The sequence below is a fragment of the Terrapene carolina genome, unplaced genomic scaffold, assembly GCF_002925995.2.
Source record: "Terrapene carolina triunguis isolate 2854851 unplaced genomic scaffold, T_m_triunguis-2.0 Scaffold113, whole genome shotgun sequence".
In the NCBI taxonomy this organism is placed as follows: domain Eukaryota; kingdom Metazoa; phylum Chordata; order Testudines; family Emydidae; genus Terrapene; species Terrapene triunguis.
This window is the reverse complement of record NW_020664464.1, coordinates 15063241-15088081: the sequence shown is the minus strand read 5'-3', so window position 1 is coordinate 15088081 and position 24841 is coordinate 15063241.

Here is a 24841-nt window from a genome sequence, read left to right as displayed (position 1 = left end):
TCTAATTCCAGTCTATTGCTTGATAAGGATTTTCTCTTGGTACAAGATTGCAAGCATTCTTATGAGGTGTGTGGCTCTGATGGGCAGTGCTTAATTTGTAATGAAATAGGTGCCAGGGCTCAAGCAATTTTTTTATGTTCATAACTCATGCAGCAAGCCCAGAGGTGCCAGTGCTATGAACAGCCAAGCCTAGAGATGCTGGGGCTCCACGCTGGTAAGCCCTGGCACAAAGTAAGCACTGCTGATGGGGTATTGACCTAGGTGTTAAATGAAAAGTAAATTAATCTGACATCTGTTGTGTGAGATTTACTTTACAGCAAGTATATGCCTTCTTATTCATTACTTATAATCTAACAAGTCTTCAGGATGGGGGAAAATATGTTTCGGGGGGGGAGTTGTTGTTGTTTTATTTTGTGGTAGTGAACCAAGGTTGTCTGGCCATTTTGAAATGTAAGTGGTGTATAGTTTAACAAAACTCAGCGACTCCAATTCCAAATGTTTCTTAGGTATTGTGAGGCACTCTACTGAGAGCACAATGGCTCTAGAAGCAGAACCAAAATACCTACATCCCCCTTTCCCTCCATCAGGATTCCCCAGTGCCCAGCTGAGTTACTTGGACTTGAATTACTACACAGGATTTTCCATACGAGATCAGACCACACAGCATCCTGCCTCTGGCAAGAGGCAATACCTTGTGCTTCAGGGGAAGATAACACAAACAAAAAATGCCATGTATCTACTCAATCATGTAATGCTGTCCATAGCAGAAAATCTCCTTGCTGTCCCCAGCTGGGGATCAGTGCGTACCCTAAAGCATAACCTTTGATTCCCTTTATTATTGTCTTAGATTGCTTAGCTGCAATTGCTATTAATCATTTTAAATGAATCCAGTGCTTTTGTGGATTATCCAAGTTTGGGTACATCTGCAAGTAAATTTAGGATGGCTCCTTTACTTTTCATCTTTGGACACTAATCTATTGTACAAATGTCCAAACACACTTGCCAATGGCCACACTTGCTGGTAAATTCCCAGGAGAAATATCACCTGTTGACAATGACTAATGTCTGTTTCATGCATTACTACCCTAGCATACATTTTTTGCGACGATATCATATGGATTAAGTTAGTAACAGTCATCCTTGCATTTGCAGACAGTACTTCCACTTAAATCATATCTCTTTGGAACCCGACAGGCTTTTGCACCTAGTTTTATTTCATGCTGGAACTTTCCAGGGACAGATTAGTCATGCTTCACAAATCACATATTTGCTATTGAGTGAAACACCCTAAAAGTTGCAGAAATCCATGAAGGAACTGGGAGCATTTCACAGGTCTGTTGGTGGTAAACTAAAGAACTTAGTCATCTTGAGGCAGCTACCATGTGTTTTGTTGATAGAACAGGTATCTTAATAATGCAGCCACAGAAGATTTAGGTTAGTGCAAGGTTCCCGTGATAGCTCTATTTTGTAATGTGTTCCTCTGCTTTTTATCCATGGACTTTATTTTTTGTTTTAGAAATATTTGTTTGAGGACACCAGCAATACAGGGTTTCTTTTGTACATTACCTTCCTAATTTTAGTTCACAAAAAATCATCTTCCTCTGTTTAGAATCTTAATACTTAAATATATGAAAAATCATATGAGCAGTAAGCCCATCGCCTACACAAACTGAATATAGTCCCCTGCTACAGGAGGTAACAGACATTTGACTTTCTCCCAAAGATCACTTTCTGAATAGATGTTACTATGAGTCCAGTCCTGAAGTCCTTATTCAGGCAAGTCCTGAAGTCCTTAGTCATCTCCCACTGAGATGAAGTCTGACAACAGTGAGGGTCAAAGATTCAAAAACCCTTATTGCAGCCTGCCCTGGGAGGACTTAGCTCTCTGATCCATCTCAAATCTATTTGATGGCACTTCCATAGTTGGGGCTATAGCAGCCATCACACCTGCAGCACTGGTGGCCATGAGATTCTGGAAGTTGTCCTGAGGTTTTTGGATGTGAATCTGACAGCCTGAGAAGTCTGCCAAAAGCTTGTATTTCAGATAGTTTTGCCTGGGGTTATTCCATTCACATGAAAAAAAATTCAGACCAGACCTAAGTGCAAAATGTACAAAACATTAAGCAGAGGTAAGAGTGCAGCAGGATCTACCACAATACCCATGCTGAAACTTGAGGTTTGAAAAGCACTTGAATTGGTTAATATTAAAAGGAAGTCCAGCGCTGGTTATAAACTCACCCTTAGCCATCCATATTTGTTCCAGCACACTATGGCTGACTGTGCTGTCCCGAAGAACTAGAAGATGAGTTCTCCCGAGACTGTATGGCTCAGTAAAGTTCTAGTTAAGTTGATTGCAGGTGATATGCAGCCTGAATTAACAGTTGAAAACAAAGCACTAGATTGTGCATTTAAGGCACAGCCATGAGGTGAGTGCCATGCTATAACTGGAGAACCCAAATGGATTTTGGATGACTCAGTCACAGATCTTGAAGGATAGCTCAGTGGTTTGAGCATTGGCCTGCTAAACCCTGGGTTGTAAGTTCAATCCTTGAGGGGGTCACTTAGAGATCTAGGGCAAAATCAGTACTTGGCCCTGCTAGTGAAGGCAGGGGGCTGGACTCAATAACCCTTCAGGGTCCCTTCCAGTTCTATGAGATAGGTATATCTCCATATATTATTAGAGGGACTGTCTTATGAGGAATGGCTAAAAGTACTAGAACCAAGAAGATGAAAAGATGACATGATAGAGGTATATAAAATAATGAATGACCTTGGGGGGAGGGGTAGCTCAGTGGTTTGAGCATTGGCCTGCTAAACCCAAGGTTGTGAATTCAATCCTTGAGGGGGCCATTTAGGGAACGGGGGTAAAAATCTGTCTGGGGATTGGTCCTGCTTTGAGCAGGGGGTTGGACTAGATGACCTCCTGAGGTCCCTTCCAGCCCTGATATTCTATGATCTTCCTAAGGTTCTAGAGGAACCCATATCAGAACAGGAGCTCTAGCCCATTTTGAAAGGGTGCAGCATGCATTCCTTAAGGTACTGAAGCACTTCTTCTGGAGAGTGTAGATATACTCCACCCCTTCTGGGGAATTTAGCATCATATTGTGCTACTCAGCTACAATGCAGGAAATAAAGGGTGTTTTTTTTTAAATATAAGAAATTACTGATTTTTTTTTTAAAGGCCACAGCTTCTTCTGCCTCATTCCATCTCCAGGGCTCCTTCAATTCTGAGTCATACCATTCCATCCCTCATTCTGGATGTTGCAGAAAAACGTTTGGAGCTGTTTGGTGTGTACACAGCACATTTTGTGAAACAACTTAGAAAACAACTTTATGTCTATCCATAAACACCTTCTCTGTCGCTGAAACAAGAGCCACAGTGGTAAACAGTTTATGGTACTATTGCTTGATCAACAGCCACCGAAATGAAAGTATGATGAGCTCTCCTTTGTTGCCTCAGCAGTCCACACCCCGGCTAGAAAAATGCTTTTTAACCGGCTGCAGATGGGCTTGTTCACAAGTGTTTCTAATTCAGCTAAACATCTTGATAGGAAATATCATAAATTATATGAATAGGTCTGTCAGTAGAATTTTCAACAGACGTAACATGAGTTCATATTGAAATAAAATGAGAACCTCATACAAATTTCTGAGCTGATAGACCTTCCGCTTGATCTAGAATCCCACTCACAAAGATGTTTTGGAAATCAGTGATGCTCCCACCTGAAGTGTCATTTCCATACACCAGGGGCCATTATTTTATTGTATTTTCACAAGTGATTCCACTTTCACTTTTCAAAAGTGATTGCACATACCACAAATGAGCTATTGTTTCTATTTTCTGAGTAGTCATTCCAGGCCAGAGCAAAAACATCTCTCTGTTCTTAGATATGATCTTGGTTTTGAAAAATATATGCAAAGGGTTTTAGGACTGGATACTTCAAAGACTTATGCATGTACTTAACCTTATATGTGTGAGTAGTGCCATTGAAGTCAAAGGATTAACCACATGGCAATGAGTCTACTCGTGTGTCCAAAGTTAAGCAAGTGTGTAAAATCTTTTCAGGATCAGGATCTAAGTGAGCATTTCCTTTCTCAGCATTTGGTCTTTCTTCTTGTAGCATAATATTTTCATCCAAGCTGTCTTCTCTAAATGGCCAATATGGTCTCAATTTGGAGTCTAATTCTGCTCTCTCTTTTCAAAACTGTCAATTTCAAAACTGGATGTCTCTCTGCTTCAGTTTTAAATTTTGCTAATTTTGAAGTATTCCATAATCAACTATCCCACTTGAGGTGGTGTTGATTTATGTGCTGGTCTGTTAAGGGTATCAACTGTGTGTTGTTCTATTGCATATGAGTTCTCATACCACCCTCATCACCATAGGGTCTGTGTGACTTCCATTTGTTCATTAAGCAACATGACTAATATCTAGCTTTGCCTAGGTTCCTTGCACAATTCATATTTCAAATGGAGACCATATCTTTGACGTTTCAGGCTCATGCATTGGAATCTAGGTGAGGCTAAGCAGAAAAGTGATTTAAACAAGATTTCAGGGTTTTTGTGATCAGTTTGTACATGTCGTCACCAGTATTCCGTGCCACAGTTACAGGGCTAGGTGCACCTCTGGCCTCTCTCAGTGCACTCCCCTGAGGTCTCAGGCCTCATACCTTCATCTCCCTGGGATATAATCCTACAATTTTCCCACTCTTCCTGTGGATCAACCTTGCTCACCCCAGTAGGTCCATATGGTCTCTAGTAACTGCGGCTCTTCCCTTTGGGAGTCTGTGACCAGTAGTGAATAGAGTGACTAGACAGCCTTCTTAAACCAAAGTATTGTTTACTCTTAATAGTAGGAACAATGTATAACATATGAGAAAAAGGATTTTAAAACAACAACACATCTACGCTCATATCTATCTATCTTAGAGGCTTAATATATAAAAATAAATTTGGGGGGGGATTTAAGACAAACGCACATACAATTGCTACTATCCCATTTTCAATCTGAGCAGTTTCTTTCTGCCTTATTTATGGAGCTGATGTAATGAGCTGCTCTTCCTGCATTAGGAATGCACCTACTCCTTTGGGAAAGAAGCTACTGACAATGCAACTGGCTTAATTAAATCATAGTATTTTAGAATTGATGGCTTTGTGATCAGTGTTTTTAACTGCCTGTTTGGTTTTCTTCCTAGGGCCAGGCAATGTCATTTTCCATCAGTTCTCCTAAGGGCGTATTTACAATAAATAGATATGGAAAGTTTAGCATCCCCATAAATCTCTGCAAATTAGCTTTATGTTGTGGAGAATGGAGCAGCATTAAGCCATCTTTGCCCATTTTATGCCCAAACTAGATTATTTCTGTTATGCCAATTGTTAACATTTTCAAGATCAGTGCTAGGTGTCTTTTCTCTGAAAACTTACTAAGTCTTTTATTGTGTTTATTTAGGCATCAATTCAGCAAGGTAGGGGAGCACATGCCTAACTTTTAAGGCCATGAGTAGTCCCATTGAATTGGAATTACCCGAGAGCATACCAGAAAGCAGACTGAAAGCATTTTGGCAGGGACGATCTTTTTATTCTGTGTTTCGCAGTGCCTGGCACAATGGGACCTTGGGTCCAGGACTAGGGGATACTGCAATACAAATAAGAAATAACAGCATCAAAGATGCCTTATAAATGTACAGTATCAAAGAAAATAATAAATACAACAAAAAGACACTATAAAAAAACAAAAATACAGTGAGATCCTGAGGCAATCATTTTGTAGATCAGTCCCTGTTTTGACTAGACAGGGCTCCCAAGTCAAAATGTCTGCCTTGTGATCCAGATCCAATCTGGAGCACTCCTAAGTCTGGGAGTACTTGATTCAGGGGGGTTGGTTCAGTCCATTATAAAGATAAGAACAAACTGGTAAATTCAGTTCCAGATCTAGATTTAGATTTTAAATACTCCCGTGGTTTGGGTGTTTAAAGACAGGACTTGAGTTGCGCCCATCTGTAGATCACAGTCACAATTACCAGGCAAACTGCACCTCTGACTCTGCCTGGTCTTGTCAAAAGCATTCCCTCCAAGTCACAGGCCTCTAGGAGTATGTCTACACAGCAATTAAACACACGCGGCTGGCCCATGTCAGCTGATCTGGCTTCCAGGGCTCAGGCTGTAAAACTGCAGTGTAGACATTTGGGCTTGGGCTGAAGCCTGAGCTCTGGGACCCTGTGAGGTCGGTGGGAGGGTCCCAGAGCCTAGGCCCCAGCACAACCCCAAACATCTACCCCACAACTTGACAGCCCGGCAGACCAAGCTCCATGAGCCCAAGTCAGCTGATACAGGCCTGCTGCGGGTGTTTAATTGTTGTGTAGACTTACCCTAGTGGTTACTTAGCACCGGGTAGAATCATGCAATTTTGCCATTCTGAGACCAGACCTTGGGCTACAATTCTCTGATACTAACAGTGATTATCTTCGCAGGAGTGACTTTGGCTCAGTCCCTGCAGTTTGGTTCTCTCCTGAAGCAATGACAGTGGTAATCAGTGACCAGACAGCTCCTTAAAACAAAAGCATTATTTATTTAGAACAAAAGCATTCCAGGGAAAACAGACCTTAAAATCAAGAAAACAGACTGTAAACATATCTAGTTTTCCCCTCAGGCTTACCAGGCCCAGCTTCCTTACAATCTCTCCACAGAGTCTCCCTCTGTGTCAGCCTATCTCCCTAAATAGCTTCTGGCAAGTGATCTTCTTCTCTCCTTGAGAGGGGCTTTTTAACCATGCAGTGTTCTTTTGATCTCCAGGCTCTTCGCTTTGGCAAACAAGGCTTGCAACTTGTTGGGGACAGGAAACCCAATCCATGAAGCTAACAGCTTGCCCTGTTGTCTTTCAAGTACATACTGGGGTGTCCTTATCTAGATCTATTGTGTTGCTTTCCTGTTTACTTTCCCCCACTTCCCCCTATTAAGTAGACCAGTAGAGACATACAGAAAATTCTGATAACCCATGATAGTTGTACAGTAGCTTCCTCACTGACCAGATCACTTACAATATTCATACCATTATTTCATAGTCCTATTCATAGATGAATACATAGTAGCATCTCACCCATCACAATTACTACATTCAGATAAAAAGAAAAGTATCCTTTTGTTTTGGACTTGTATGCTCTTTATTTTTGTGCAGCACTTAGGTACCATTGTGATAAATGCTATATGCCATTAAAGCATAGATTGATTAGATTAGAGCCACAAAACTGTGAATTTACCGAATCAGGTAGCAACATAGAGGTAGAATCTCCATTTTGCAAGGACAGAGTGAGTTCTGCTAGATATTTTATTAGCAAGCCAAGGCATGCAAGGTATGATTAGAAGTAACTGAAGTTCCCAAACCTGTAACTTTCTTTCCCTTTAGGCAAGAAATATTCAAAAAGATCCAAAATTATTTCCTATATTTGAACATTTCAAAGAAAATCACAGAAATTTCTTCTAATCTGATTCCATTTCCAGTCTGATCCTTATAAATGATGCTCACCTAAGGGACAAAGACATCCAAACCAATAGGAAATGGGTCTTGATAGGTCATTTTTGATCTAGAGCAGGGGTCGGCAACCTTTCAGAAGTGGTGTGCTGAGTCTTCATTTATTCACTCTAATTTAAGGTTTCGCATGACAGTAATACATTTTAATATTTTTAGAAGGTCTTTCTATAAGTCTATAATATATAACTAAACTATTGTTGCATGTAAAGTAAATAAGGTTTTTAAAATGTTTAAGAAGCTTCATTTAAAATTAAATTAAAATGCAGAGCCCCCCCGGATTGGTGGCCAGGACCCGGGCAGCGTGAGTGCCACTGAAAATCAGCTCACGTGCCACCTTCGGCACACGTGCCATAGGTTGCCTACCCCGATCTAGAGGTTAATTACCACTGCAAACGGTGATCACTAAAATCAAATTCCACTGTAATCTATAGTGCATAATAAGAGTTAACCATTTGAACACCACCAGCCAAATAAATGCTTATAGGGACATTAGTATATGTGTGTGTACATAATAGTACATTGCATGTCTATGGCACTTTTCACCTAAGGATCTCAAAGCATGCTGCAAGCATTAATTCTCTGAATGTTCTTGAGACATAAGTAGTAATAATAATACCTTGCAACTGTATTATTTTTTCAGCCAGAGATTTCAGCTGTTTTTACAAAGACAGGTAAACATTGTTACCTCTATTTTACAGGTGGGGTAAGTAAGACCCAGGGAGATCAAATGATTTGCCCAAGGTCATATAAGTCACTGGCAGATGTTGGAAAAGAACCTTAGATCTTTCGGCTGCTAGCCGCATGCTCAAGCCACTAGACCGCATCAACCTCTCCAGTAATAGTGTATAAATATTACCATTCCCAAGTTACAGCTGGAGAAACAGTTTGTGACCTGTTGAAGGTCACACAGTGAGTCAGCATTAGAACCAGGAAAAGCACTGAGAATGCTTAACTCCCAGTCCCATGTTCTAACCATTAAACCATGCTTCCTCCCATTTAGAAATGTTTTCTCCATTATAACTATAGTAGATATAAAAATGTCCATAATCTCCAAAGAGTAAAGTTATCACAGGTTCATATTACTGTATGTATTGTGGCTAGCAGAATATTTTCAAATAATGTTTAAATATATAACTCATAAGAATTTTTTTTATAGATAGGCTCGGCCTTTTATCTTTTCCTGGTGAAGATAGAGACCAGGGTGCATTAATCTGCAACGGGCATGTGATAGCAATATTTTCAGCTGCACAAGTGTTGTAACATCTACACCCAAATTAGCTCATGAGTCAACATATCCAGTCTGGTTATTACATTTATTGCATCAATTATCTACAAATGAAATACAGCTGCGTTGTCTGTTGCACCATTTTAAAACATCCACTTAACGAGCCTTAGCGCTAAAAATGATCAGGAGCATTTGATGACAACAAATAAAAAGGAAACCCAATCCTGTCCTGCATTGTCCAGCTGTAATTTTTTTAAAATAACATACTTGGGTATTTACCCTAAACACGGGCAGTACATTTAGTTTATTTGCTAAATACGAGTTGAGCAAAGCAAACGTTCAAGTCACAGTCACAGACTTTCACAGCAAGGTCACCTAGGTCTTCAAGACAGGGACTTGAACAAAAGCTTCTTTTCCAGCAGTTCAAGACCAGTTTGATGTTTTGTTCGAGCCTCCTTAATCTTTTTCACATTTTCTTCTACTGAACTGGGCAGCATGACCATATTCTCCCAGGTACCCTAATTATCCAGGGAAGAGCGTGTATGGATTGGATTGAGGGGTAGGAAGTTGTCTCCATATTTTCAGCAGTTGAAAGAATCGCCAGAGAGTTCCGAAACAGCCAGTGTATCTTTTTTTTTTTTTTACTTGCAATGTGGTGGGCACCTGTTTTCAATTGCATCTTCAAATCAGAAGCTACCCCTACTTGGGGGCTGCAAGCCTGGCCGCGGCCAATAAAAAAGTCCCATGCATATGGCTGTCATTTTGGTTTTCTTTGTAAATGATTTCTGTTCAGAGTGCAGGTGAAAAGCTTGTTCAAGTCCTGCTTACATCATGTGTATGGAACTTGATTCCCACTGTAGAAAATATGTACAGAGGGCATTTATTTAAACTTCTGGTCAGTGGGGGTCATTCTCACTGTAAATGGATTTTCACTCATAAAATATGTGAGATTAGTTTAAGTCCTCACTGGAGACTAAGCTTTGCAGAAATCATGGCACATGAAAGCAGGATGAGTTCTAGTTAGGAGTTGTCCCACTGCAATTTCCAGATGGCTGCACATGAACCAAAGGCTTTTGAATGAATATTTATCACAGCTGCAGTGATGAGTTTCTGGGAAATTCTGCATTGCAATAAACCATGAGACAGCTCCCCTAGAAAATAGCTAAAGGCTTTATGGGTAAGAGTAGAAGTGGGATTATCTTTAGGAAATCAGCCTTTCATAAAATCACCCTCGTTGCCCTTTATTTTGGGGATCTGAATGTTCAGGGTGGAGATGGACTCTGGTCACAGAATTCAAATCCTGATCTGACTTTCAACCCCCGGAATCTTGGAATGGTCAGACAGGGGGTCTTGACTGAGCTCCTTGTGGAGATGGGGGCCGTGCAACTAAGAATCACAACCAGATTTGCTTTGGAACTTCTCCCTACATCTGTATGAGATTTGGCAGTTGGGTTTAGCTTCAAGCCAGTCTCTAGTCCGTATGATTTGTATCATGTCCATTGCATTGTTCTAGGAGGACAGAGGAAAGGAAGAATAGGTTAGAAAGAGGAGGAGTGAGAGATGAAGAGGGACGAAGGTTAAGATTGGGAATGTGTGCGATAACAAAAGATAATGAAGGAAGAAGAGAAGGGAGGGGGAATTAAAAACATGAGAGATGTGGTAACTAAATATAATATTAAATAGGACTTTTAATGCCCAAATGTAACAACTAATTGCTGCAGCAGTATCTGACACATGATATGACATTACAAGTAGAGATGACTGGCCCGTGCCCCATTGCTAAAACTTGGTGTCCAGCCAGATGCTAATATACCATCTTAGCCAAGAGGCAATGTCTACATTCTCCAATATAGAGGGTATTTCAAGTCAATAAGACTACACACATGTGCATGCGTAAATAGAATGTATGTACTCTTCAGTTATGTAGATCAGATCAAATTAATGCTAATAAAAACTGTTATACCAGACCACACCAGGAAATATATATGATGTGAGTATGTGCATTTTTACATAAGTATTATGCACGCACACGCACATCTTTGACGGCTGCTCATAAGATTTTGCCCATGTTGCATAAACCTGCTAGTCCAGCCCTGTCATTTTGAGTATTGTCCTCTCCGTTTTATAGATGGGGAAATAGGCAGAAAGATAAGTGACTTTACTAAGGCCACAAAGGGGTCAGTGTCAAGAACCTGGATTAGAACACAGGAGTCCCCTGATCTTCAGCATTGCTACCCTCAAGCATTCAAAAATCATGACTCGAGACCAAAAAAATCATGAGAGTATCTTAAAAATCACAAGAGTTTTAAAAAGAATAAATGTTGGGCTCTTTTTAATTGCTTTCTGATTTCGGACCCTTCCGGGTGCACTTGCTTCACATTTTCAAGCTTGTTTTGCAACCATGAGGGCTAGAAACTTAGTTTTTTGAAAAATGAAAGCTGCAGGCAGCTGGAGCTTTAAGAAAGGCAGGAGAAATCACAAAACTTGTGATAAAATTTCGAGAGTTGGCAACACTGTAAATTTAGTCCCATGCTCAGTCCACTAGACCAGACTGCCTCCTGTGCTACAAAGATATATCCACGGGCCTGCTCTGCAAATGAATGGGCTGAGATGCAGCTGGCCATCTGAGATGGAGCATGCAGTGAGCCATGTGCCAGCAGCAGCAGCCTGGGTGGCAACATCGACACAGCAACAAATTGGCCTGAATTATCCAAAAATAAATAAAGGAGTCTGGGCTGTGAGGTTCACAGGTCCCCAAAAGCAGCTTTGGGAGAGGACTGAGGCTGGAAGGGGCAATGAAAAATTACCTTTAGGAAAAATCAGAGAGACAAGCTTCCATCGCTAGTGATAAGTTTATATCTGTTTCCATTTTCAAGGCTTTCTTGTCAGGGGAAAGGGCTGGAAACGTACTGCTTTTAAAAAGTGCAAACTGAGGTTTTCCTCTGCATTCATAAGTCTCCAACCCCATAAGCTCAGACTTCCGGGGCCCCACAGGCCAGACCTGGGACTGGAACATGGATCACCCACCTAGCTGTACCCTGATTTGTCTCTGGAGCACCAGTACTTAGTATGCTGCTAGCTATGACACAGTCCACCACCTGCTTTCATCAGCTTTATTTGGTTTTATTTTTAGAAAGGAGAAAATAGCACCATAGTGGGCTGAGGCCAAGATCCGCCAGTTAGACAGGGTGGAATGTCATGGATCGAAGTTAAGTAATTTTCTTCTCATTGACACTTGCATAAAGTTTTGGTTTATGGTATCAAAACATCCTTGCCATTTACATTCCTTCAGACAAAGGCTTTCACACATGAGACCCCCAATGTTTTCCTTTCCATTATCATCATTACCTAGTGTGTAATCCCCCTCTTCTCTCTTTTGCCTTCATTTGATCTGTCATCAAGGAGCTGTTTTCTTTCCTCCACCGCCCCACTCCCCCCCATGCACTCCCCCAGCCTGACCAGCTCTGGGAAACACACACACACACACAGCCTTTACTGTAGGCCAGTCCCTCAACAGCAAGAAAAACACAGGATCAAAAAGTCACAAGTGTAGCAGATGTCAAGTGGTCCCTCTAGACCCCTACTTAACCCCGTGCTGAGGTTTTGCTGGACCCTGGCAAGAAACCAATTGGTGGGAAAGGCAAAGCTTTTCTAAAATGTTACTGTGTTTTATTATAAATCATCAACTGGAGGGTTCGGTTTATACTGCCCAGTGCCTTGCTCCACTGCAGGAAACATTTAATGAAGCTGGAGTTTGCTTAAAGCCCTGGCTCTGAACGTTCTCACTGCTAATTGGGTTTGTTTATGACCTGATGTAATAGTGTTTGACATTGCAAACTGTGAACACTTTTTACAGTACTTTTTTTTTTCTTTCTACCCCAGAAATGTCATCTAAAACCAGGTGTGTGAAATGTCTGAGCAACAGTTAAGTAATCAATGCCTTTTATCTAAACGACAGAGATGTATGGGCCCTTTAAAGCCTAATGATTACAAATGGGGGGGAAATTAAGCGTGGAGGAACTTTTCCATCTTTTTTCTTCTAAGTACAGTATGCCTTGCAAATTTATCATAATCTCTGTTAGCCACCTCAGGATAGCATACAACTCCTAAATGCAATGAAAAATGGCAAACCATTTCACAGGGGGAAAAATATCTTCTCAAATTGCAGCTTTCTCTACAGTTTAGCGGATATCATCCAAGTTTTAAAAAAGCTACATGAAAAGGTGGAAAGCTCTGAAAACATATTGTTGGAACTACAATGAACATGAATCGCATGTGATTTTTTTTTAACACAACAGGCACTGTAGCATTTCAAGGTCATCTTAAAGATTAGATTTTTTTTTTTACACCCCAGCATCTAATTTTGTGTTTGGTTTTGGTTTTCAACCAAAGACCCCCATCCTTCAATATGTTCCACTCAGGCAAGCCCCTGCACCCATGGAGAGCTCAGCTGACATCCTTGGGTCTTTGCACAGATTTCAGGCTCCTCCCACATGAAGCAGATTGCAGGATCAGGGCCTGCTGAAGTCCTTGCAACAAAGGAACAGATCCTTTACTGATTCATTAAACTGGCTCTGTGCCAGGACTCTGCTGAGGAGTTTTGAGAATTCTGACCCTTGCTATGTTAAATAATGCCCAGTTCAATATGAAATATACCAAATGCATTGGATTTGCTAGTCTGTAATTTTCGGTCATAGTCCAGTGCAGGACTGGGGCTGATGGCAGCACATAGCCTCACTCTGAGTCAATGACTGTGGTTATTTGTCAAGGCTATTGAACAGTGATCTCAGCTGACCTTTGCACAGGTGCAGGAGTCTACACTAATGGATACCAATGCCCAGTCAGGGCCTTAGTTGTGAAGGGTGCAGTCAGATACTCGTCTGCATAGGTGCAACCACAGGGAGAATGGGAGGGGGGGTGGAGAAATATTCCCCCAAATTTTCCCCTCTTCAGTGATATTCGTCACCTACCTTTCCTTGCCCTATGACTGGGGAGGAAAACATGAAAAGGGCTTGTCCTCTTCCACTTAAAACATATTGCCCTACTGCTGTTAATGTCTAGTTGATACCCCCTTGGACCAAACCATTCTGTCTCCCTCTGCCCTGGCTCCTAGAGATGCCAGCAGTCTTCATTGTTGCTGCAGCTGGCAGAGGCTGTAGTTCTTGCTCCTTCTGTCCTGCAACAGGCTCCTCTAAATGGGTAACACTGGTTAGGGAGACTGGGCGACACAGCACTGGGGGAGAGAACCCATGTGTAGGGCCAGAGTGCTGGGAGTAGACACAGAGCACCAGCGGGGATAGAGGGGTAGAGAACAGTGCTCAAATCCTACAAAAAGAAGCACTGGAATGCATGATATCAACAACAAGAATAGCTTATGGCTGGTCAAGTCACTGACCAGAGCTCCCCCAGAAGCATTGCAATACAATTATCAGAAGTACCAGAGTGCCATGCTGGCTCCCCACAAAAGTGCCAACTCTGGTGCTGGTGTAGATCCCAGCTGGGGAGACGGAGGAAAGAGGGATGTAGAACCTAAGGGGGGGGGGAGATAGAGTGCTAGGGGACACACAAGACACGATATACACACACACACACACACACACACATACACACAAGCGTGGCCATGCGCACACAGACACATCTACAGTATAAATGCAGGACGTGGTGTGGCTGGGGGACTTTTGGAAGGATGGGAAACAAGCTCACCTGTGGATCCAGATCCTTGTACGCCCCCTCCCAACTTTTGGGTAAAAACCACTTGTCCCTGCCCCAGTGTTTCTCCCCCCTTGATTGCACCTATGCTTATCTGGGTTATTTAATTGTCTCCATGCCAGGGTTCCAGTGAGGGGCCTTAGAGCTGTGAGCCATGTTTTCAATGATATTTAGGCACCTAAAGATTCGTGTAGGTGCCTAGTGGGATTTTCAAAAGTGCCTAAGCAACATAGGTCCCAAACTCTCTTTGATTTCAACTCCCATCAAGTTATTCTTCCCTCCGTATGTATCCATCTCTTGACTTACACTTAGCTTGTAAGGTCTTCAGGGTAGGGGACATCTTTTTTATCTGTGTTTGTACAGCACCTAGCACAACAGGGTCCTGGATGACTAGGCCTCCTAGGTGCTATAGTAATACAAACAATAAATAATAATACATAACTTGCCTGGTGCTTTTGAAAATCCCAGCAGGTGCCTAAATACCCCTGAAAACCTGGCCCCTCTGTCTCTGTTCTGTATCAAGCCGTGTTCCATCAAATACTCATGTGTGCAAATTTTAAATGTTTCTAGTGGTGATTACTCAAGCAGACCTGGTGAAAATTAGCTTTTGTGCGAGTAGAAGCCAATTATTTGGATAGTCCTAAAAAACAAATGCAAAAAGGGTGCACACATAGCTGAAATTTTCAATTCAAGTGAATAGTTCCAGACAGCATTTTACACTATTCAACTAGATCTAGTAACAAATCTAGTGTCAACTATTGTTAAAATATTGTAAAGTGAAGTCAGCTTCTCTTTTCTCCTGATGTCAAGAAAGGATAAAATATAGTGCAGGTGTAATTAATCTTTTAAAAAAGCAGTTCACCTTTCTTAAAGTACATCCACTATAATAGAAAAAAATGGCCTTCTATAGTGCTACAGTATTTCTCTTCTTAATCAAAAGCATTTGATGGCTGACCATTAATAATATGTTTGTCAGTAACTGTAGTCTGGTTCAAACACTTTTCTTTGAACTGGAGTATCACATTTAGGTACATTGCAAGTCCACAGTGCATTTTACAGAGCATTTTATTTCACCCTCTCCTTGTGTCAAGAGATTCAAGTTGCAGATGAACTGACAAGCAGATGCAATGGATTGTCTGCAGACAATGATAGGCAGTGGGTTTTGTAACTTTTCAAAGAAGTGGACTGCCATATTTCAAGTGTCCATTGTGGTGACAAATATGCTGTCACTTACCACTGAATGCTTTGGTCTCTATACGCAAGAAAGCTTTTTGGGGGGAGAGGGGCCTTATCCCAGAATATGAATTGGGCCCTATTCATATTCAAGTCAGTGGCAAAACTATTTTCCCCATTCAAGCCAGTGGCAAAACTATAACTGACTTCAGTGGAAGCAGGACTGAGTCTGCTGTAAACCCATAAAAATGTGCCAAGTAACAGCTTAATCAGAACCATGAAAATGACTCATCTTATCACCATCAGCAGCCATCGGAACCAAAGATTCCCATTCACAACAATGGGCATTGGATCAGGCCCTTAAAGCACAAACAGAACCCTCCATTCTTCATATCAAATTTGTTTTGGCTGTTGAGTAACAAGCAGGTGAACAAATATTTAACACACAAGGAGAAGTGACTATAAAAGAGGGCCAATTCTCCTTGCCCTTTGAAAGGACCAGGATAATTGTTTATCAGAAGAAAAGAGATAAAATTCTTGTTGTTATCCTCAATCTCTAATTCTATAAAGGGTTTTTTAATGTCTCTGTTATTGCTGTATTTAATTCAGAGCAAAGTGAGATTGAAGGTCACTGCAAATATCAAGGAATGTCACCTGCTGGCCCCGGATAAGTTGCTGAATAGTATCATATTCTTGTTGTGCTTTTTATTATGCTCTACTTAAAAAGGTCATGGTAGACTGAGAATCCCAATGAAATTCAATCTTTCCATTTAACAAGGAATCTTGTAAGATAGGGTAGGGAAAAATGTATCATAAATATAGCAGTAATCTTGAGAGACTCTTACTGCCCATAGATCAAATACAGCAGGGATGATATTGAATTAATATTCAAGCAATGTGTTATTGTTTGTTTTCAACTAATATTTTATTTTTTCCAAACTTGATACAAATGTCCAACATTTCAACACATTTCTGTAGAGATTTAAAACAAACTTTTGAAACACCAAATAAACAACTTAAACCAATAATTAAACCACCCCCAGTGCCACTACAGGTCACTACGGGTAGATTCTGGAAGAAATCATAGCGCTTTTGTTAAGTGAGCTTTTCTCATAGAAATAATAATTATACAAATGCCATGCAAAGCAGTCAGAATCATGGTGTGTTTTATACATACAATTTTTAGATTTACATACAGTTACAATAAAAGTCACCCCAAAACTCAGTAACAAAGAAGTGCTGAAAATAAAAACACATTCCTAATTATATTGACTAACCTAACCCATCCACATATGTACTCTCTGTCAAGAGGTGTATGAGGAACAGGGAAGTCATGGGGAGTATGATCTAGACAGAATAGATACCCACTCTTCAGATTCCCCTTAACAGTGACCTAATCCCCTTGCAGAGTCTCAGGATCAGTTCCACCAAATAGTATATCATATCCAGAATTCCAGGAAGCCATATTATTTACCACTGTGATAGGGTAATAGTCTTCCATTCCTGATGAAGGCGTTAGCCCTTCAAAGGTTATTTGCTTTTAATGCATGCATGCAAACAACTGGGGAAAAAATGAGGACGGGGAGAGGATTCTACCATCTTTAAGATGGTTAATTAGCTGGAGAAACCAATTGTTTGGTTACCTGCGTGATCAGGATAGCCATCTTCATCTTTTCTTCACGTGGGCCAACATCATTGTATAGGCTGGACAAAGGAAGACCATTATAAATATAACCTCACAAAGATTCTTTTTATGTACAGTCTTCACCCTTTATTTAATGCAATTAGTCCCCCAACTCTCATGTGCATTTTTTAAAAACTCAAATACTAGCAAAATGTTCAGCCTTTATTACTATGTCCTAGACTTTTGCCTATAGACAAAATACAAGAAATTAAAAAAAAATATTGCATGCAAGACTTCAGTTTTCAGTGCACTCTGCACTTAAAACCAGAACTATCAGATCAGTATGTGCATTAAAACGGAAAATATTCCTGCAACATCCATCATCCCAGACAAGATACTTAGAAACTCTGCATCCCCTTTGCGTCTTTATTCTCTTCTCTTCCTTAGACACTTGCTTCATACTATAGGTAGAACTGAAGCTGTAGAATTATTTGTTAGTACATGGCACATCGATGTCTGGCAACAATACAATCAAAGGGCGAGAGTCTCTATTTCCACCAGGCCTCTTCGTCCCGTTCAGGTGGTATAAAGGACCTGGATTCTGGCTGCAGCTGGCCAGCTGAGAATTCCCTCCTGGAGGAACTCCTGTATTGACTGCCCTCTACCCCTACAAAGGAGGCAAGTCAGGGGATGGAGTGGGTGGGACAAAACAATGCTATTTCCTACACCAACCCTCAGCTGGCATACATTGGAGCAGGTCTTAGGCTGGGACTGGGACAGTGCAAACTGGCCCTCAGAATCAGGGAATTGTAAGCAGCTCCCTGACTCTCCCCAAACATTCTCCTGCACCGAGCAAAACCCAGCTAAAAGAGAGAGTCTGCCCTATGGTGGATAACAAAAGTAGCAGAAGTAGCAAGTGATTAGGCTGCTTCACTAATGAAATATTTCCCCTTTCTGATGGGCCAGTTGTTCAATCAAATATTTAGGGTTGCCTACTTTTGTTTAGTCATTACTTGAATTAAACTAACCTCCCCCTTAACTCTATGACTTAGAGTCCAACCCTGCTCTCAGATCAAATCAACTCCCATTGATGTGACTGGGGGCCCTTAACAAGGACCTTTCCCAATGGAAACAGCTAACTATATCTTGGATAGCCCTCAGAAATTCTCTAAAACTGAACATTCTTGAGACTTAAGTAATTGCATTGTAAGTGCTCCTAGTGGCGCTGCCAGATAAATACTTGACAGCACTGTGTAAGACTGTTACTAGATATATTTGGCTAACAAAAATATCCAGATCTGGAAATGAACGGTTATTCCAAAGAAAGCAGGACTGAGTCCTATTCCGTGAACCTGATTTTGTCTTGTGGCTTTTGTTCTCCAGCCTATATGTTTGGATTGCAAACACTTCAGGGGAGTGGAGGGGGCGGGGAATCACTTCAAGAGTTAAATTCAAAATAATGATTGAACAAAATTTAAAATATTCCATGAAAACATTTCTAGTAATCTTTGCTTTGGTACAGTATAAGTTTAAACAAAAGCTAAATTTCAGCCTAAGCATCAGCTAACAGCATCCCTTTATGCTAACAATAGCGCACAGTCCTGTAGAAATGCAACAGAATTGCAGTTGTTTCAGTATTTCCAGCCAAAATGTAGGATTTTCTAACCATTTAAGTGACTTTCATTCTCATGAGGATTGCCGGATTGACATCGCTGGAAACTGTTTATCCACAAAACAGGCAACAAGCAGTGCAAGTTCCCCCACACACACCCCTCCAATGTACCTCATCCTTGAACTGGACAAGCCATCTCACTGAGTGAAAGAGTAGGTCACGCTGCATGACCATGTGTTTAATCCTTGGTCTCTCTGCTCAGGCTGCCTAGTAGATGCCAATTATTGCTAAATGTGAATGTGACTTTTGGATATTGGCACCAATTACCTGGAAATTGGGCTGAGGGCACTAAATTCATTTTGCATAGACCATAGAAAAGCTGTCAGTACTGCTGATCTGGGCTGCTGATTTTTTGCTCATTGCTGCTGACCTGATCTGGATTTTAATAGGCATCCAAGACATATGAGGTTTATTATCCATCTACCACCACCTTTATATTTATTTCCTCAGTTCTTTTGCTGTTAGTATGTTCGGTAAAACACACGGCAGAGGTCCAGTGTGCTGGGAACATCACCTAGAATGTTACAATAGATAACATCCCAACAGAAGGTGTTGTAGAATAGTATACTTATGTATAAGGTAATGTCTAGGAATTTGGGTAACTAATTTCAGGACATGCTTGATGAGAGAAAACAGTATATGTGGGGGAAGGAATAAACCGGAAGGTTGCACTGTCTTGTCTATTTCCTTGTATGCTTTAACACTGAACATGGTGTCAAAAGTAAGTGGGCTCCTGCAGGTATGTGAAATCAAAAACTAAGATTATTGCACATAAAAACAAAACAAAAAGAGAGAACCGTGATCATGGCAGCATACCAGACTCCTGTCCCTAAGCAGATGGACACAAAAGGGGATGTGCTTAGCAACTGGACATTCTTTAGATCATAATGGAAAACTACAAAATTGCTAGGGGAATGGATAAAAATGCCAACAAAATAAGAACAGCCAGACTGTTAGCTGCAATGTACGAAGGCTGCCACATTCTCCAACAGCATCTGGATAGGTCAGTAGCAGACCAAGAGGAACCATGTCTAATCCTATGTAACAGGCTTCACGGCCATCCTCATGAGCTCCCCCTCATGGCCAGAGGTCACTCTGCAGTGCCCTGCCTCTATTTTCTCCTGCTTCAGCCTCCTTAAACAAACCCCCCACAGTCTCTCATCCAATCACATCCCTTCTCAGAGTCTGGTTTCCTTGTTCACGGAATTCCAGAAACAAATATAAAAGCAAATATTCCATCTGGTCTTAAACTGGGCACAGCCCCTCCTCCCTGAGGTACTGTCTCAGCCAGGTCTTCTTCCCCAGTCCCAGCTCCTGAGCTTCCCCAGCTTCCAACCAGGCTTCCTGCCTCTGGAAGTCTCAGCTATACTCTCAGTCACCCCTTCTCTACAGTTTCCTGCTCTTTTTATATTGGAATCATCTGGTTCCTCAGGGAGGGGACATCTTGTAATCTGGTCCAGGGCTGACTCATATGACTATCAAATCGTAAAACATGAACTAATTAATTATAGATTAGTTACAATGATGAAAGATGCAGGAGTTCAAATGAGAATGCTCAAGCAATCTAGACTAACTCTACCAAGAGCTATAGACATGTGCAAAGCTACTGAACAAGCTCACATCAAAATACAGAGCATAAATAGAGCAGACATTGAGATCATTCACCAAGTAGCACATGGAAAGCAAGAAAATACATGGAAAAATACACCAACATTTGTGCAAAAGCAAATGCACAAATACAAAGCAGAGATAATGCAGGAACTGGAAAGAATCTGAGAACAAACTTTTTAAGACAAAAATTTACAAGTGCTCACGTTCATCATTCTGTCAGCACAGGCAAACACCAAGGGAGAAATACCTACCTCTCAAAAATACTGGAACTATCAAGACAAGCTGAGCATACATGATAGCATCATATATAAAGGCAGTCGCATCATGATACCTGAGTGAATGAGAACAGAAACTCTCTCAGCAATACATCAGAGCCGTTCTGGAATAGCAGAATGTATCTGGCAACCCAGAGGCACCATATACTGGCCAAACATGAGCAAGGATATCCAAGATCTGTTGAGAAGATATGACACGTGGGGAAATGCAGGCCAAACAACAAAAGAGACAATAAAAATTCACAGCATCCCTAACAGCAAAGTAGGAATGGACCTTTTCACTGCAAATCACGTGAGCTACTTCATTGTTGTAGATTACTATTCAAACTTCTAAGAACAAGATGAACACTGCCACAGTGACCCTTACAGACAAAGCAATGAAGCATTTCAGTAGGCCTGGTGTCCCAAACGGTAATTTAGGACATTGGATCCTAGTTCACTTGCACTGAGTTTCGACAATTTACCCAGGAACAGGAATTCAGTCACATCCTGTCATCACTACCCCACAGCCAGTCGAATGGCAAAGTTGAAGTGGCAGTTAAAATTTCTAAGACCCAATAAAGAAAGCTTCAAAAAGCAAAGAAAATGTATAGCAAGCCATTCTTGAATGGAGAAACAAATACATCAGCTTGATGTTAAGACACATGCCTATTACCCTGGTGACTATAGCCCCAGCATTACTACAACCAGAACTGAGGGTAGGAGTAACCAAAAAAAGGAAAAGAGACATGCAAAGGCCAAAGCCTACTATAAAGAAGATATAGACCTCCCAAGACTATAAATTGGGAGACCCTGTTAAGGTCATATTGTTTCCTCAGAACAAATCCTGCACTTGGAAGCAAGCTATATGTGGTGAACAGATAAATACCCTCCCTCATATAACATGGTGGTGAATGGGCATGTATTTCACCAAAACTGCAAATACAGTCACCCACTACAAACATATGACGTAAACATGGACATGTAGGACAGTGAAATACACAGTCCTTTGAGTCTTGATAGCAGTACCTGGAAGGAACACAGGCATGCAAGCAGTCGATAGACATCGGAATAGACTCTCAAAACACCATAACATCAGAAAAATCAAGTATAAGGCAGTGTCCTGACATCACAAGAAAGACTCACACTCATACCAACATCAAACAGCCTGCAAAGTATAAGACATTGTACAACACTAAGGCACAAAAGAACAACATTCCCAAACTCAGAGGAAAATACCTTAGTTCCTAAGCAAGTTAAGAGTTACTCAAAAAAAAAGACTTGGTGTTGTATTAAGTTTTATATAAGGGGGTATAATAGAATGTTAAAGACACCGGCGGGTTATGGGATTTGTGTTTAATTTTTCTATCCCCAATAAATGTGACAAAAGGAATGGTATGACAGATAGCTTCCCAACAGGAACTGTTATAGTGTGATAGTATGTTTATGTACAAGGTTATGTCTAGGAACTTAGAAAACTCTATGTTCAGGAAGTACTTAATGAGAAAGGACAGTATATGTGGAGAAAGGAAGGAAATCTGAATGTTGCACTGTTGGCTCTCTCTCTCCTTTTATGGTTGAACACTGAACATACTGTTACCACTGGGGACCCTAGAGCCCCAGAGGTTTCTCCAGGTATTATGCTGGAGAACATATTCTAAATTTAAACTCAAGCAAATTTAAACTTTAATCTCATATTGAAAAATATGCTTGGACCCAACAGAGACTTTAGGGCTTACCTGCGAGCAGCTAATTAAAGTTCTACTCAGCACAGTTCATAAAACAATTCCCAGTTTGGTCTTAACAAACTTCCTTAGCTGTGGTTTTTGCTAGCTATCTTCTACCTCTGCAAGAATGAAACACAGCTTTCTGGAGTCCTCCTGCTTGTCAGCATTAGCTGAAATGAAAAGCTTTTGTTAACCAATTTGAGTTGTTTAAGTGTGATGAAATAGTTTTGATTAGTGTTTTATGTTACTTTCCAGAGTTTAGTTTTCCTTTTAGATGTAACATGAGCCCACAGGTTAGATTTAGTAAAGTAGGTTTGTCCAGAGGCAATAGATATTTTGGTGAAGTAAAAGCTATCTGTCTTCACATGTATTATGCTCCTTGTTTGTCTTTTTCATAATGTGAAATGCATTTTATCCACTGTGCTTCTAGCAACGTCAGTAGTCATGACTTGCCACTGACCCTTTTAAGACAACTACCTGCTCCTAATGTGAGCTTTGTAATTTCCTATGAAGAAATACACCTGAGCTACCATTTAGGCTTTATTCTAAAGAGATTTACAATGCCACACAGACAGCAAGTACAAATTTTCACATATTTGAAATGGTGAAAGAAACACTTTGTGAATTGTGCACGTGCAGGGCAATATAATGCTGATTCTACCTGTAGCATGAAACAAGTGATGGATGAAACAGAAGAAACTAAACAAGCAATTGGAATTTTGCGTTAAGTATTTTAATAGCTAAACCACCTCTAGGCTGGTGAGTTTTGTCACCTTAAGCTACATTAATTCTGGGAATTACTATTACCCCCAATATAAGCTGGTGTTCAGCATATCCACTGGGCACGTCAGGTATTAGGAAGTACCTGCAGACAATGGTGTGAGTAGGGTGTTTGAATCAAGATCCATCTCTAGATACAACATAGATATCTATTCTCCTCCTGATTTTCCACCATCCATATATATATATATATACAGAGAGAGAGAGATGTCTCAAATACTTATTTCCCATCCTACTTCTTCTGTCCTCCCCCTGCCAAAAAAAGAGTGGTTGTGCTTGGTTTTTACATTAGCAATATCAAGGCCTCAGTTCCTTCTCCCTGCTAAAGGTCCTTCTTCAAGGTTTTGAATGGACCTGAATTGTGATTGAAAGCGCCAAATTGAGCTGCTACTCTTCTTCCCTGCGTCTGACAGGGGAGAGGGTGCTGATCCTTAAGCAGTACTCACCATATTGTTCCAGAATAAATAGGATCCTTAAAAATCAACATCCCCTTCCTCCTTAGTGGGGAGAGCTGCATGTTAGGTTGTACCTTTGAGTGGCATCACTGTTCAGGGCCTCCAAAGAGAGGAAGAGCAGATATTCTTGACATTGCAACTATAAAAGCCACGCCACCTGTCCCCACTCCTGTTTTAAAAGAAAATAACTTTGAGTCTTTTCTTTCTCAGCAAAAAGGAGCGGTAAAGAGCAAAACCACCACCACCATCACAACAAAAGGGTTTAATTCACAATTCAGTTTTAAACACAAAATCTCAGGCCTACAAAAAACCCAGGTGTTTTTCAGCCACTTTAATATTCCATGGCTGAAAAACCAAACTGAAACTGATTTTGCCAGCATCAGTGGGGCAATATGTACATACGGATGAACTGTACTTGAACAGTTTCTTCAACACATCAGGCACAAACATGCTTTCCTTTAGCCTCAAGTACAACTGTGCTTTTTAATTCAACAAAAATGTTTACTGTGGAAAGTTCTACGCTCTTTCTAAACTCTGAGTTTTCTCCATCTCTTCTCTAGGAGCCCAGGGTATTGATGGAATGCAGAATACGTCTGCAGCTACTTTGTCTTTTTTTGTTAGATTTTCTGTCAAGCCTCTACTGCCATTGATCAGTTGATTTAGTGCCTTTCTGCACCAGTAGTTCTGTCTTTAATGTATTGAAATTGATTATTTTCCCTCTTGAAATGTAAAAATCCAGTCTGTTCCCTTGCCTTGTCTCCTGGGATTGTGCAGTGACAACAATTTTAAAGCGATGAAGGTAGCTAGTATCTCTTTAGGTACTAGATCTTGCTGAATTTTGAGCATTAACATGAGCAGACTTTATTATGAACCAGCTATTTACAATGCCCTCTGTATTAATAGTCCATAATAATGCCAAGATACTCTAACAATACTGCTTCTTTGTTGCTAAACACTAAATAAAGCATTTAATTGGCACCATTATTTTACAGTTTCCTACATAGTACCCCGTATCAGAGGGGTAGCCGTGTTAGTCTGAATCTGTAAAAAGTAACAGAGGGTCCTGTGGCACCTTTAAGACTAAC